This window comes from Cavia porcellus, unplaced genomic scaffold (genome assembly GCF_034190915.1).
Source record: "Cavia porcellus strain 051 isolate PalLab524CR breed Dunkin Hartley unplaced genomic scaffold, mCavPor4.1 scaffold_23, whole genome shotgun sequence".
Taxonomy (NCBI): domain Eukaryota; kingdom Metazoa; phylum Chordata; class Mammalia; order Rodentia; family Caviidae; genus Cavia; species Cavia porcellus.
Window position 1 is genome coordinate 9,887,632 of NW_026947506.1, and position 15,041 is coordinate 9,902,672.

Below are 15,041 nucleotides of genomic sequence, written 5' to 3' on the forward strand. Positions count from 1 at the left end.
TGTGATAGTACAAACAAATTTTCTATGGAAAATGAGACAATATAGTAGCCATTGTTCATTTTCTGTTATTTGGTTCTGAATGCCCTGTAATACTTTCATTCTCTTGAATGGTTTTATACTATTTTGTTATGTTTGACACTATTGTATATGAAGTTATGCTCAACTATTTCAAAGAAAGAGACTTTATGGTACTTACTGTTAATTACGGATTGTCTTGTGGTGAAATACTGTGTTGCTTACATTGTTCTGTACTGATCTGCTTTGTTATATCTTCTTTGTCTTAATCTTTAAAATAAAAAACCATAGAAACTGCCTTGGGTAGCTATTCTGAGATCAAAGCTTAGGAAACCCTTGCTCACTATTTGTCTGCATCAGTTCCTGGCTGTCTGGTTAGGATGCTGTGGTGTCAGTGGCCTAACTTCCCATGCAAAAGACCACCTGTAGCTTGCCTTTGAAAGTCAGGGAAGAGGATCAAAGTTCCAATGTGAAATTACTGGTAACCCGGGCATGTGATACCTGCCTGGAGATCTGTTATGCCTGAGTGTGCCCTCACCAACCCTGACCATGCAAGGAACAGAGCTCCTACAGAGTCACAGAATTTCTCAACTATGAATGTGGTCCTCACCTTCTTACAAAGGGGCAATATTGTGTACACCTGCATTTTCTGCTTCTAACTGAGGCCAACTGGATTGTTGAGCACAGTCTCCGTGGAAATTGGTAAAAAAGACAGAGATTATTACAGCTATGGAACCAAGTAAGATTATAGTTAATCATCCCTATAAAGGTGTTAATGTCAACGCGAAGTCTTATCCATCCAAAGTTTTAAACAATTTCAATGTCATTTGATGCTAGTTTCTAAGTGTGGAGTACAACATACAACATCTGTGCAACTCTCAGGATGTTGGTGACGAGGTGAGTCGAGGCTGGGCTAGAGTGTGGTCTAACAGGGAAGTTTGGGAGGGGCCACTCAAGTAGAAATGGGGTTGTGTTGGTAAAATTCCTCTTTCCTGGGACAAAAACACCTGACATGCCCTACTTAAAGAATGAGACACTAAGGATTGTGGTTTCCAATTCTCGGTTTATGGCTGGCTGGTTCTAAAGCAGGAATGTCATGGCAGAAGGGCTTGGAGAAAAAAATCATGGCACGTCATAGGGGTTGGGAAGTAGAGTAGCATAACAGTGCCAAAGTGGGCAGGGACTGACATAGACCTCAGATTCACACACCTATGACCCACCTGCACATAACTAAAGTGTACTTTACTAATCCATGAGTGTCAGGCTTAGAGCCACGGATCTCATCCTCACAGATATCATAACAGAAGAAAGCACAGAAAATACATATATTTTAGTTACAAAAAATACCATGATGGCAATAGCCCAAGAATAGGCTAAGACCGTGAGGCATGGCACTTTTTGGTTATTAACTAGTTTTGATTAAAATACAGTGTTCTGAGACTTCAAACTTTTTGAAATCCTTTTGCAAATGTTGATGTATTTGTTTTATCAAGAAATCTAACTTGTTGAGTTCAACCATCTGATGTATTCTGCCATCTACAGTGAGTGGCTTCAACATCGGTTCAGTTATCAAAACCCTGGCATGCTTCTCACATTTGTGTCACAGTTCATCACTCACAGGTGGTCTGAGTTTGTGCCAAAAGCCTGTTAACTCAGTTTTGAAAGTCTTTAATACACTGATTTGTATGAGCTCCAATCATGACCAGTTGTACTGCAAATCTAGGACAATTTAACTACCTAATATGGTTTACTATTAATACGATGTGTGAATGTCTTATCACAACCTTCCCTGCACATGTCTTTTCCTGGAGTTTCCCTTTTAGGTTCTGTAGCCAGAGACATGGGGGTCTTGGTTATTCTCTGCTGTGACTGCCCCTGTAAATGGTGAGAACTAGAGGACAAAATTCCCAATTAATTACCACTGATTTGGTAGCATTTCAGATGCCAGTCTTTTTAAAATACTTGCTTCATTGCTGCATTCAAGAGTAGATTCAAGGTGGCATTTTTTAGCCTTATTTCAGCTGATTCCAATAATTATTCATTTATTCTTTTATTTTCACACATTCTGTGCATGTTAATTTGACCTCATTTTGGCTCTTTCTGGGGTTTATTTAGCTTCCTTCTTGCCTAGGCAAGGCCTGTGCTATGCTCTGTGCTGTGCTCCACACACTATGTTCTACATCACTGATGTTATATCGCTAAGTGATTATGTGCTGAAACTGCCCCGGGTAGCTATTCTGAGTTCAAGGTTTAGGAGACACCTTCTCACTACTTTTCCGCATCAGTTCCTAACACACCAGCAAGATGATGAGGCAAGAAATTTAAAATTCCCCAAGGCATTTTCACTTCACAGAAAACATTTCTAAGTTGGTCTAAACACTGGAGAAACCATTCCAGGAAGGATTAGTGATCCGCCAACTTATCTTTACTGGAGTGACCTAGAGGCCAGAAGATGAACTTTCTGTGCTAAGCCCATGTGTGCTGAGACTTGGCAGCTCTTTACAGTGTTCAGGGATGGCTGGGATTTGGGGCTCCCCTAGAGAATGCTGGCATGGCCCTAAAAATGTCCTGCCACAATTAGCACTAACTAGCTCGGAAGCCAGTTCTGCTCATGGCTTTCAGCAGCAGTTAGCACAAAAATAAATTAACTCTTACTTTCCCCTTTCCGCTGTCTCCATTTTTCCTATCAGCATCTCTAGTCTAATAAGCACCCCCATTTCAGCCCATTACTTGCCATATTAGTTTACTTTTGCTCTACATTATTCCTGGGTGTAAGACAGCTTAGTATTTTCTCTATGTCATCTCCTTCACTGCTAAGCTTATTCAATGACTAACTTACACTTCAGAGATAAGAACTGAACTGAATACCAAAGGAATAATAAATATGGCACTGGTTCTCAAAGTGTGGTTCTCTAGATCAGTAGCACTGTGTCACCTGGCAACTTGTTATAAATGGAAATTCCCAGGTCCGACCTATACCCTGAGAACCTCTTAAGGGCTGGTTTAGCAATGTGTAAGTTAAATGACACATTGGGTGATATAGATGCACACCCATATTTGAGGACTGCTGCAAATAAGAAGTCAATAATTGCCTGACAGTTGGTATGGGAAGCGTGGCTAGATATGGATTGCTGGTCAGATTCTTATACTGCACTGTTTTCATTTTTTCTCTGTGCTTGGAAAACAGCTTGTCTCTCTTCAGCCCCAGTCGACAAGGTATAGTGGACAGAGTAATCATAGAACACATCTGCATATGATGAGCCAACAGTACCACGGCCTCTACCCCTGCATACTGACCAACCCCATTGGTTTGAATCTGAACCATAGATCCTGCTGGTACCGATTTGACAGCTATTCCCAGTGATATTTTTCTAATAGAAACCTGCCTTCCTTTCCTCCTGGCTCGTCCTTTTTCAGGTGTGCTAAAAGCACCTGGAAAACACATATTTTAAAGATCAGACTTTACAAATAAAGCTCCCTGTGTATTCATTTTGTAACCCACAGAGTTGGTTTTATATTTAAAGAAAGACGAAACAAAACAGTAAATGGGTAGATATAATACATACTTTCAAAGAAAAACATAAACAGTAATAAATCACTAGTTGATGTTTACATATTGGCGCCTTACAAATAATTGTTCAAGATACAAAAGTGGAACATATAAGTGGGAATTCAAACAGTGAGATTGCAAATAATTCTATTCAATTATCCAACAAAAACTTAGTAATATGGCTATCAATGCTATACACTTAAATATATATGCAATTATCCATATTTTCATTTATATTGAAATTAAAGAAAATAAAGCTGACTAAAATCACTCTGGTCAAAGAATAATAGTATTGCTGGATTTCACATCATGACACTCTGGGATCAGTACCGGGTACTGTAGTGTCTTTTTTCCTTCAAAGTATTTCTTCATGTCATCATGTGTCACAAGATCAATTCTCGTAAACTGTACATAGGTTCTATGCATGCATGAGTCTTAACATGTATTTCTATCCCTTCTAAATTAGAGGGGGAAACAAGACAAAGTAGGACATATTCCTACAGATACATAAAATGAAAAAAGACATGTAAAACCAGTGTATGAGGGGTTTTAGTACACATGGTTACTGTGTTATTTCTTGTTATCTTCAACAGAATTGGCTATATTATCAGATATTGTATAATTTAATATATCAGTATATGACAATATTGATAGAAACACAACTTTGTAGCTAGTGTTAAATTGCAAAAACAGGTAGTAATCAAATCATAATGGATATCATAGTGAATTTTGTCATTTTCAGTTTAGTTGTCTATACTCTCAGACTTGATACTATCAATTATAACAGTTTTAAATAAAATCTGTTGATAACAGCAATCAAACAAACCAGATTTAACTAAGATCAGTCATGATATAACAGTGTAAGTTATACAGGGCTCCAGATTAACTTAACAGGAAATTAAAGATGATTACTGTGCTATATCTTGACATTTTTGTGATGGCTGTCTGTGCCCTCAAATCTAGTTCTTATAGACAAACTGGGACAGAATAAGTTCTATCTTAACAGAGCAGTGCAAGTAATATGGGTCTTGATTCTTAATACACTATTAATAATATCATCTGCTATCTTTTTAAAGACTATTCCTCCCCTTTCACTTCCCCAGGGAGTACTGTGCATTTTTGGGTCTCACCAACACCCTCGGTTTTAAATTGGGGGGGGGGCAACCTGCTATTTACCTAAGTGGTTCCGAACCTTCTCCCTCCTGGACTTGATCTCTAGTTGTATTCCTTTCCCTAGTAAAGCCTGTCTTTCCCACCTATCCTCAAATACTATTCTAGTTGCCCCTATTACTCTCTGATTCCCTGTCACATAGAGCATTGTTTTCTCATATTTGATTTTTGGTCCATAAACCCTTTTTCAGGTTAATTATATTTTCTGTAAAGAGCATCTTGGTGGACCCTACCTCCTGATCAACTCTGTCTGTGATTCTCTTTTTTAATTTAGTGTATCAAAGTCATCTACATTAGAGATTATAGCCAAACTTCTCTGCCTCATTTCTGTTGAGTTCTTTTTCTGTCATTAGTTGTCAGTTTTTCTTCTTCATTTCGCGTCCTGCTCCATTCAATGAGGCCTCTCTGCCACTGTTCCTGGAATCCTGGTGCTTTTCTCTCTCTTTAGAATGTCCTGCAGTATTCTCTGTAGAGTTGGATTGGTGGTCACAAATTCCCCCAGTTTCTCTTTGTCTTGCAAGCATCTTGTTTCTCCATTAATTTCTAGAGATAGTTTTGAAGGGTACATCAACCTGGTCTGGAGGTTATTTTCTTTCAGGACTTGGAATACTTTACTCCAGGCTTATCTGGATTTGATGGTTTGTGTCAAGAAGTCTGCCATAATTCTGATGGGCTTTCCCTTGTAAGTAATCTGTTTCTTGTCTCTGGCAGCTTTTAATATTCTGTTTTTATATTGGATTTCTGGTATCTTGATTATTATGTGACTGAATGTAGATACGCTTTGGTTGTAGGTGACTGGAGTTCTGTATGCCTCATACATCTGAATATCATTTCCTTTTCCTATGTTTGGAAGATTTTCTTAATTATTTCTGTGAATAGAATTTATAGTTCCTTTGTTTGTACTCCTGCTTCTTCATTCACATTCTTTATTCTTAAGTTGTAGATCCTCTTGTTGTCTTCTAGTCTTTGTATTGTTACTGCTTGTTTTCTTGTTATTTTTAATAAATTTTTCCTTTCATGATCCCACATTGCAAACCTGTCTCCCAATTTGGATTATCTATCCTTAGTTTCTTTCAACCAGTTTTGCCAGCTTTCAATGGAGTTTTTAATTTCCTGGTAATCTCTTTGAACCTGCTTCATGTACTCTATGTTTTCTTTATATTCTTCATTAAACAATTTGTTGTGTTCCTCCATTTTTCCATCTGTATCTTCTTGAGAGGTGCTTAGCATTTATTTTATTAATCTATTTATATCTTTCTTTACTTGGTTAAATATTTCACTTTTGAAATCATCTATGAGATCCCAAATATACCTCTTTATGTCCACTGGTGCCATGCCTGATATTGTATGTTTCCTGACCTCAGTCTCCTTTGTATTTACCTTTCCTGGATCAATGTTCTCAGGGTTGGAGACTGGGGACTTTTTCTTGTTGCTTCCACTTCTCGTATTTTTTGTTTCTTCCATACAAGGTGTATATAGAAGGCCCCAGTTTCTTTCTTTGTTGGTTATGATTCTTCTGAAGTGTGCTGGCTAGATGGTCCTGCTCACTGCAGGGTGCTATTGATATACAAACATGCAAACTCCCCTTCAAGTTAGTCAACCTGTTTAGTGTATGCTGCCAGGGGTAGGGAATTGATTTTGGATAACCTATTGGATCTCAGCTAGGGGCGTGACCCAGGCCAAGTGCTCCCCACCAATCCCATTTGAGAGCAACTGACTGAAGTCACTGTGCTCCTTGTTCTTGCCAGTCTACCTGGTCCCAGAATGTCATCTGTTGGAGCCCCTTTTTCTGTGGAATGGTTTTATTCTGATCACTCACGGGCAGGTTGATGCAGGTTCCCCACCAGCTCAGCTCTCCATTCAGCTTGCTGACCCTCAACCTCATTTCCAGTGAATAAAAGTGGTGGGATTTCACAGGGCTCTGTAAGTCTCGGCGATGTGAGCATGGGTGCTGTAGCGGGGGCACCGAGCCTTTAGCTGTTCCAAATAGTAGCACTGACTGTATGTTTGATTGGTTCTTCCCATCTTAGTTTCCTTCTGATTCAAGAATATTCATCTCCCTCTGTTTGGGACTCCTCATGCTGTGTTATTTTGAAATGTAAGTTGACTATCTCAGGGAGCCTCTGTAGCCTGCTGTTATCTATGTGCCATCTTTACAAGAACTCCAACCCACTGAGTTTTTGGCTGATCTTTAGCAATTCTTAATGCTGTAAACATTTATCTCTCTGCTCCTCCTCATTACCAGCTACTTGATTACATAAGTGTAATAGGGGTCTGTATAACTCCAGCAGAGGATAAGAATTAAGCAGTGCTATAGACTGAACAGGATCAGTTAACTGCATTTAAGGGTAATCCCTAACAAAATTGGACTTGGACCATGCAAGAAAAACTATCTGCAAATATGTTAACAGATTCTGACAACCTCACAGTCTGCTTCATTCATTAAATATGCTTCCTCCCTTCTGAAGACCTCCTCCTGCCTACATACGTACTCTCTCAACTCCCATCAAAACTAATCCTATACTCCAGCTATAAAAATTATTCCAAGAGTCCAACTTACTGTCCATTGTTTAACTTACTGACATTTCTCTAACCCTTCTCTCTTCTCACTCACATCATATTCCCTTAACTTACCCTTTCCTCTACCTTCCTCCCACCCTCCACATCATAGATCCATCACAAATAGCAGTGTACTCTAGTCTGAAAGTGGTACTGAAAGAAACATGACACTATCAAAACAAATATTAATATTTATGGCTGATGTACACTTGGATCTGTTAATACAGTTGTAGCCAGTAGAAGTTCTCTACTTATAGCACAGTGACAGGATCCAATGCAATTAAGTCAAATAGATTGAAGTGGTAAACAATACCTCTTTACAAATAAAGCAAAGAACATGTCACTGGAAAACAAAGGCTAATCAAGGATGTCTTCATATTTTTTTAAAAATTTTCTTAAAGAGGTGTAATTATTTATTTATTCTTTGTCTTCTTGAGACAGGATTTTGCTGTACAGTTTAGAATGATCTTGAAATCACTTAGTATCTCAAATTGGTCTTGCACTCTCAGGGATCCTCCTGCCTAAGACCCCCAAGTGCTGGGATTACCGGCATATGCCACCATACTGGCCAACCTTGTGATCTCTTTCTTAATAGTGAAGACCACAGATACATAGATCAAGTGTTTACTAAAAAACAATGAATACACTTTAGGATAGGAGATCTTCATATTAACAACAAACTCTCTTCTTGCTATTGGACCTGGGCCCCTCCTGTGATGCGCTTCCCGGCAGACCACTTTGTAGCACCCAGGAACTCCAACCAGCTGCATGCACAGGACCGGACTACACCAAGCCCCCGCCCCCCACCCCCGCAACTCCCGCCATCTTGGCAGATGACCTCGCAGGATACAGGAACTCCAGCTAGCAGCATGAATATGCCTGGGCTAGACCCGGGCCCCTCCTGTGACTCCCGTCTTCCCTGCAGACCACCTTGTGGCACCCAGGAACTTCAGCCAGCTGTGTACACAGGCACAGATTTGACTCGCCCCACCTGAGCCTCCTGCCATCCCACAGATGACCTCATGGGATTTGGGAACTCCAGCCAGCAGCATGCATGGGGCTGGGCCAGAACCAAGGCTCTCCTGTATCCAACAGTCCTGGACATCCACCTCAGGACCTAGGAACTCCAATCTATGATGTGTGCCCCTGCAGTCCCACCACTGCCATTGGGAACCCCCACCTCTTGGACCTAGTATTGCTGTTGATCTTCAGCTCCAACACCTACCCCCAGAACCTTGGACTACAGTAGATCAGCCATGCAGTATCAAGGGAAGACTCAGTAAGAAGAGCTCAGCAAGCTTCCATCAGTGATGTGAGTTTTCCCCTAAAACAGGAATAGAGTTTACCACCTTTGGTGGGTAAACATGAGCAATAGAGAAGCCCCCTCTAGAAGTAGGCCATTAGCGAGATTCACAAGTGGGTTGGTGAGTTCTTCCTTCACACTGAGAATATCAGGTAGTTGAGGAGGGTGACAACAAGGCTTCCCTCAAACAGGAGAATATTAAGGGGGCCTGTGGGAAACCCAGAGACACAATAGGCTCCCAGCAGAGACAAACACTATAAACAGGGAGATCTGATGACTCTGAACAACCTGAATACATAATAACAGCAGGAACTAGGGGCTGATTTCCAACAATACTCCTAGGCTTGTAAGCCTAGGAAGAACATAGGACTCACCCAACAGGCTCTGTTGGGGGAATTTAGGTGACTGGCCCACCTCTTCATTATGGGACCCAGCAATTCGACAAACACCAACCTTACAGTAGAACTCCAAGATACACACTACCAACTATTGACACTAGTGGGGTTGAAGGACCAGATGTTAACCTGAAAGGGGAAAATGGAAAAATGGAAAAGCAAAACGCAATCTCAAACATCTAGTCCACCAGGAGCAAGTACAGGAGACACTGAAATAGAGGACTTCAAAAGTAACACATGAGAAATCTCTGAATAGATAGCAAGTGAAATACAAAAACAACTCCATGAGGCTATAGAGGAAATCAAATTAGGAAGTAATCTCTCATGTAAAGATAGAAATAACAATCTTAGTACAGCTAGGGATAACAATAATAACTCAGCACAGCTAGGGAAGAAATAGAGAAAAAAAAGTACAGGAGCATGGGAAACTAAACGAAACCTTGAATAATATACAGAACAAGCAAAATTCATGAAACAAACTCAAAGACATATCCAAGAAACAAAAAGTTCTATTGAAAGCTGGCAAAACCATTTTAAATGAAGCTGAGGATAGAATTTTGGACCTTGGGGACAGGATCGCAGTTAGGAATCATGAAAGGTTAGAATTTTTAAAAATAACTAAGCAGCATGAAATGACAATCCAGCAGCTTCCAGATGGAGCCAAGAGAAACAATATAAGACTAAGAGGCATCCGTGAAGATGCAGGAGTCAATGCAAATGACTTAACTAAACTATTCACAGAAGTAATAATAGAAAATTTCCCAAACATGGGGAAAAATCTGATATGCAGATAAGTGAGGCATATAGAATGCCAAACAATTACAACCAATGTAAATCTACACTTAGATATATAATAATTAAGAACCCAGACATGCATCATAAAAACAGAATACTAAAAGCTTTTAGAGAAAAGACACAACTCACCTATCAAGGAAAGCCCATTAGAATCACAGCTGATTACTCAGCACAGATCTTCAGGTTAAGATGAACTGGAGTGAGGTACTTGAAGCCCTAAAAGAAAACAACATTCAACCCAGACTGATGTACCCAGAAAAACTGTCTTTCAAATTTGATGGAGAAACAAGATTTTCCATGACAAAGAACAACTGAAGAAATTCATGTCCACCAAACCAACTCTAGAAAGATTGTACATAGAGATAAAAATGACCACAATGTGCAGAACAACAGAAGAAAGCACCATATAGGACAAGCAATTAAATGAAGGGGAAAAGCAGAAAGCAAACAACTAGAAGATAACATAGCAAAGTTGAGCCAATACATATCAGTTATATCCATAAAAGTAAATGGCCTCAATTCACGTATCAAAAGAAACAGGTTGACAGAATGAATCAAGAAACATGATCCCACAATATGCTGTCTACAAGAAACACACCTGACCCAAAAGGAAACTCAAACATCTGATCCAAAAGTTAAAGTATGGAAAACATTATTCCATACAACAGGAACCCTGAAAAAAGAAGGGGTAACTATTCTATTTGCAGACAATGTGAATTTCAAACACAATGATTAAAAGAGATTTTAAAAAGTCACTACAAACTTGTTAGTGGAAAAATTCAAGAGGAAGAACTAACAATATAAGTATATGTGTACCAAACACAGGAGCACCTAACTATATAAGACCAATACAAATGGACATGAAAAAGCAAATACACAAGAATACAGTTATAACAGGGAACCTTAATACCCCATTGTTACAAAGAGATAGATCATCTAGAGAAAAAGATTAGCAAAGAAATAATAGAACTGAATCATACCTGTGAGCAATTGGACTTAGGAGATGTTTACAGAGTGTTCCACCCAACCACATCAAAATACACATTCTTTTCAGCCATGCATGGACATTCTCCAATTATCCCACAAAACATTCTTAAGTAACTGCAAAGATATTGAAATTATCCCACATGTAATATCTGACCATAGTGCACTGAAATTGGAAATTAATGGTAAAAGAAATTGCAAAAATTGCATAAATACATGGAAATCAAATAACAAACTTCTGAATAATGGTGAGCTACATATGAATTAAAGAAGAAATAAAGCAATGCCTACAATTCAATGATAATGAAGAAACAATATACTGAAATCTGTGGGATGCAATTACTGCAGTCTTAAGAGGGAAATACGTATCAATAAATTGTCATATCCAGAAAACAGATCAAGCACAAATAAAAAATGGAATGCTTCATCTCAAGCTTCTAGAAACAGAAGAGCAAGATAAACCCAAAACTCATAGAAGAGACGAAACTGTAAAGATTATAGCAGAAATCAATGCAACTGAAACTAACAATACAAAGAATTGATGAATCAAAAAAGCTGGTTTTTTGAGAGAATAAGCAAAATTGACAAACCTCTAGCTAATCTTATCAAGAAAGAGAAAGAAAAAACCCAAATTCATGCAACAAGGACTGAGAAGAGGGAAATTACTACAGATCCCATGGAAATTAAAAAGAGCATGAATACCTACTTTGAAAATCTCTACTCAGAGTGGAAAATACAGAGGAAATGAACAGATTTCTGGAAACATATGAACTACCAAAGTTCAACGAAGAAGATATAGCAATTTTGAGTAACTCAGTATCAGCTAATGAAATTGAAAACATAATTAAAAATTTACCAGCAAAGAAAATCACAGTTCCTGATAGATTCATGGCTGAATTCTATAAGCAATGTAGAGAAGATTTGATGCCAATAACTCTTAAGCTCTTCAATGAAATTGAAAAGGAGGCAATCCTCCCTAAATCATTCCTGGAGGCAAGTATTACTCTCATAGTAAGACCAGAGAAAGACCCAACCAAAAAGAACTATAGGCCAATCTCACTAATAAACATTGATGCAAAGATTCTCAATAAAATACTGTCAAATAGAATTCAGCAAATCATCAAGGAGATTATACATCAGGACCAAGTGGGATTGATTCCAGAAATGCAGGGATGGTTTAACATACGCAAATCAATAAATATAGTACACCACATCAACAGTGCCAAAACCAAAACCAAATGGTCATTTCAATAGATGCTGAAAAATCTTTTGATAAATTAAAACACATGTTCATGATAAAACATGAACTCCTTCAGAAACTCCTTTTCAGAATTGAGGAATGCACAGTGTCTACCTCAATCTCATAAAGGTCGTTTATGACAAACCAACAGCCAACATTACACTAAGTGGGCAAAAACTGAAAGCTTTGACTTTAAAATGAGAAACAAGACAAGGAGGTCCATGATCACCACTCCTATTCAATATGGTTTTTGAAATACTAGCCAGGGCAATCAGAAAAGAGAGAAATAAAAGGAATAAGATTAGGAAAGGAAGAAGTTAAATTATCACTATTTGGAGATGACATGATACTCTATATAGAAGACCCGAAAACTCCATTAAAACACTACTAGAGGTAATAAACAAATTCAGCAATGTAGCTGTACACAAAGTCAATGCTCAAAAATTAATAGCATTCCTGTACACAAATAAAAAATTCACCAAGAGAGAAATTATGTAAATATTGCCCTTCACAATAGCATCTAAAAAAATTGAAATACTTAGGAATCAACCTAACCAAGAATGTAAAAGACCTATATGCTGAAAATTATGCTATGCTAAAAAAGGAGATTAAAAAGGATATTAGAAAATAGAAGAATATTCCTTGTTTTTGGCTAGAAAGAACCAACATTTTGAAAATGGCCATATTTCCAAAACTGCTATACAGATTTAATGCAATCCAATCAAAATACCATTGACATTTCTCAGAGATCTAAAGAAAATACTCTTAAATTCATTTGGAAACACAAGAGACCTAGAATAGCAAAGGCAATTCTGGGTAACAAAGGCAAGGCAGGAGGCATCTCAGTTCCTAACTTGAAACTACTACAAAGCCACAGTGGTAAAATCAGCATTGTATTCACAAAGAAATAGACCTGAGGATCAATGGAACAGATTAGAAGATGCAAACACTACTACAAATATACTCAGCCACCTGATATTTGAGGCTAAACATGTTCACTGAAAAAAGGATAGCCTCTTTGATAAATGGTGTTGGAAAGGCTCTCCACATGCTGAAGACTGAAACTAGACCAATGCCCATCACCATACACTAAACTAAAGTCAAAATGGATCAGGGATCTAAATACTAAAGCAGAAACACTAAATCTACTGGAGGACAAGGTAGGTAGAAGTCTTGGAGACATAGGGGTAGGCAGAGAATAAAATGCGAACTGCATGAGAAATGTTTCAAAGAATTAATAATTGGGATCTCATATTATTGAAAAGTTTTTGCACTTTCAAAGAAAGCACCAACAGAATGAAAAGAAAACCCACACAATGGGAAATAATTTCAGCCAGCAACCCCTCAGACAAAGGGCTTATATGCAGAATGTATAAAGAATTGAAAGACATCAAGCCCCCCAAATTCAAAGACCCTCTACAAAAATGGGCATCTGAGATGAACACACATTTCTCAGATGGAGCTATACAAATGGTAAATAAATTGAAGAAATGTTCACCATCACTGTTCATTTGAGAAATGCAAATTAAAAGAGCACTGAGATTTCATCTTGCTCTGAAAAGAAGAGCTGCCATCAAGAAATCAACTGATAAAAAATGTTGGTGAGGATGCAGGGAGAAAGGAACACTTCTTCATTGTTGGTGGGAGTATAGACTAGTGCAACCACTATGGAAATCATTATGGAGATTTATCAGAAGACTAGGGTTGGAAGTTACATTCAATCCAGCTATTCCCCTCCTAGGTTTTTCCAGAAAAACTTAAAAAGTCATATCACAGTGATATATGTGTGCCCATGTTCATAGCAACACAGTTTGTAATAGCTAAATCTTGGAAACAACTAAAATACCCATTAACCACAGAGTGGATGAAAAAGATGTGGTAGTTTTATATAATGGAATATTGCTCAGCTATAAAAAGGGATGATCTTGAGGTCTTCATAGGGAAATGGAGACAATTTGAGACTAGCCTCATAAGTGAAATAAATAATAATCATATTTATAAATATCACATTGTGTCTCTAATGCGAAAAGTAATAAGAACTGTAGGATTAATAAAACCCGAAATGTGTAATTGCTATTGTAAAAAAGAGAGGAAAAGAAAGTGCTCTAAAGGATATAACTGCATGTATGTTTAAGTGTGTAGGATTGATAATCATATTACTAAGTTTTTGTTGTATCACTTAATAGAACTAACTGTTTGCAGTCTCACTGTTTGTATGCTTTAATTTTGTAACTTGAAAAACTATTTCTCAGAGGACAATATGTAATTTATCAACGTGATTTCTTACTGTTTTTTTTTGAAATTCTGTATTATTTCTACCCTTTTTCTGTTTTTTTTTCTCTTTAAATAAAAAAAAATTTTAAAAGGAATGTACAAACCACCCAATGGGACAGTCACACATTACCACCAGTAGTAGAAGCTGACTGGCATGAAACATGAATTATGGCCCTGACCTGAATGTGTTTAAAAAAAAGAAGAAAGAAAAAAGTCAACAACAGAATAGCAAAACAAAATTACAGGAACCAATCATCTTTCAGTAATAATTCAATGGAAATGGACTTAACTCCCCAACTAAAAGACACAGGATTGGCACAGACTGTCAAAAACAAAACTTGCTGGGCATGGTAGAACATGCCTGTCACCCCAGTATTGGGTGGCTGAAGCAGGAGGATCACTTGGGGTTGAAGTCCAGTCTGGGCTACAAAATGAGTTCAAGGCTAGCCTAAACATAGTAAGACTCTGTACCAAAAAAAAGGATAAAAAAGAAAAGAAAAATAACCCAATGGTCTAATCCAAAAGAAGTTCAAAGATTACAAAATCAAAGAATGTAAAACAAATTTCCATTTACCAAGACCACATAAGTAAGCAACAGTGGCAACTTTATTCTCAGACAAAGTAAACTTTAAGCTAAAGCTGGTCAGCAGAAGCAAAAAAAGAACACTACGTATTAAGAGAATAATTCAACAGAAAAGGTTAGCAAATTTAAATGTATATGCATCAAGTATCAGTGAATATAACCTCATAAAATAA